General features: G+C 44.9%; 1 protein-coding gene and 1 non-coding gene across 2 annotated transcripts in view; one reads left to right on the plus strand and one right to left on the minus strand.

Moving 5' to 3' along the window:
* Positions 1–1,878, minus strand: part of SLC3A2 (solute carrier family 3 member 2) — a 40,489-nt gene that overhangs the window by 13,332 nt on the left and 25,279 nt on the right. The gene's annotated exons all lie outside the window — the stretch shown is intronic.
* LOC119467676 lies at positions 1,752–1,856 on the plus strand. The gene has a single exon (XR_005196218.1). It is a non-coding gene; the product is annotated as a small nucleolar RNA U13 (small nucleolar RNA).

Genomic DNA, 1,878 nt, shown 5'->3' on the forward strand with positions numbered 1-1,878 from the left:
TAAAATATAATAATAAAACAAACTAATAAATTAGGAGATGGAGGACAGGAAAACAAACAGACTAGAGAAAGGGACCAGAGGTGCCTAGAGAGCCTCAGATCCTGCAATATGTGTTGACATAAAGCTTAATATTTACTAAAGGAACACAAAGAATATTAACTTTTCATGAAGAATTTAGCCTTCAAGAGAAGGCTGGGATAAAGCAAAGGAAAAAAAGCAGTTTGGCAGTCCAGATGCTGATAAGGTGCACTGTACACTCAGACAGACAGATGGCGGTGGAGCCCTGAAATGCAGAGGGCCAAGTACATAAACAAAGTTCCTTTCTAACCCTCTGCTGCAAAAATCCATGTCACATGCTTCCTAACACACGAGGATTACTTGATCTTAGCCTAAAAACAGGGCATTTATTTTTCCTCAGACATATAAAAAGGACTGAGCAGGCACAGTGGCTCATGACTTTAATCCCAGCCTCTGTAAGTAAGGCCAAGGCAGGAGGATCACTTGAGCCCAGTAGTTTGAGACCAGCCTGGGCAACATAGAGAGACCCCATTCTACAAAAAATTTAAAAATTAGCCAGGCATGGTGGCTCATCCCTGTGGTCCCAGCTTCTCAGGAGGCTGAAGTGGGAGGATGACTTGAGCCCTCAGGTTGAGGCAGCAGTGAGGATCACACCATTGCATTCCAGCCTGGCTGACAGAGCCTGACCCTATCTGAAAACAAACAAACCAGCCGGGCTTGTGTAATCCCAGAACTTTGGGAGTTAAGGTGGGTGGATCGCCAGGCCAGGAGTTCCAGACCAGCCTGACCAAGATGGTGAAACCTGTCTCTACTAAAAACTACAAAAATTAGCTGGGCGTTGTGGCATGTACCTGTAATCCCAGCTACTAAGGAGACTGAGGCAGGAGAATCGCTTGAAGCTGGGAGGCAGAGGTTGTGGTGAGCTGAGATGGTGCCATTGCACTCCAGTCTAGGTCACAGAGCGAGACTCTGTCTCAAAAAAAAGCAGGTCAACATGTGGAAAAGATGGGGCAGTACTTTTTTTTTTTTTTTTTTTTGAGAGAGAGTTTTGCTATTGTTGCCCAGGACAGAGGGCAATGGCGCAATCTTGGCTCACCGCAACCTCTGCCTCCCGGGTTCAAGCGATTCTCCTGCCTCAGCCTCCTGAGTAGCTGGGATTATAGGTATGTGCCACCACGCCCAGCCAATTTTGTATTTTTAGTAGAGACAGGGTTTCTCCATGTTGGTCAGGCTGGTCTTGAACTTCTGACCTCAGGGGATCCACCAACCTCGGCCTCCCAAAGTGCTGGGATTACAGGCGTGAGCCACCACACCCAGCTGGGCAGTACTTTTGAACATTTTTTTAAATTATTTAATTTTATTTATTTATTTATTTAGAGACAGAGTGGTGGCATGTGCTTATAGTCTCAGCTACTCAGGAGGCTGAGGCAAGAGAATGGCTTGAACCCAGAAGGCAGAGGCTGCAGTGAGCAGAGATCCAGCCTGGGCAACAGAGCAAGACTCCACCTCAAAAAAAAAAAAAAAAAAAAAGAAAGAGAAAGAGAAGGAAAGACATGCAACTCAGGAAAGCCCCTTTCCCTTTTCTTAGCTCAAACTGTAAGCAAAGAATACAAAACCACATTTGGAATATTGAACAAGTAATGGCTGCTTGTAAGTACTAAAAAAAGAAACCATCAAAATATTCAAATACAGTTCAATTTATATTAAAAATCCATTCAAAGATGACTGAAGGGATCCTTTCGTAGTTCACAAGCATGTTTGGGTGTTCACGTGCACGTGTAATATGTGCCTCTCTTAAACTTTGTTATTGCCGGGCGCGGTGGCTCACGCCTGTAATCCCAGCACTTTGGGAGGCCGAGA

Source organism: Cebus imitator, unplaced genomic scaffold, assembly GCF_001604975.1.
Source record: "Cebus imitator isolate Cc_AM_T3 unplaced genomic scaffold, Cebus_imitator-1.0 Scaffold316, whole genome shotgun sequence".
NCBI lineage: Eukaryota > Metazoa > Chordata > Mammalia > Primates > Cebidae > Cebus > Cebus imitator.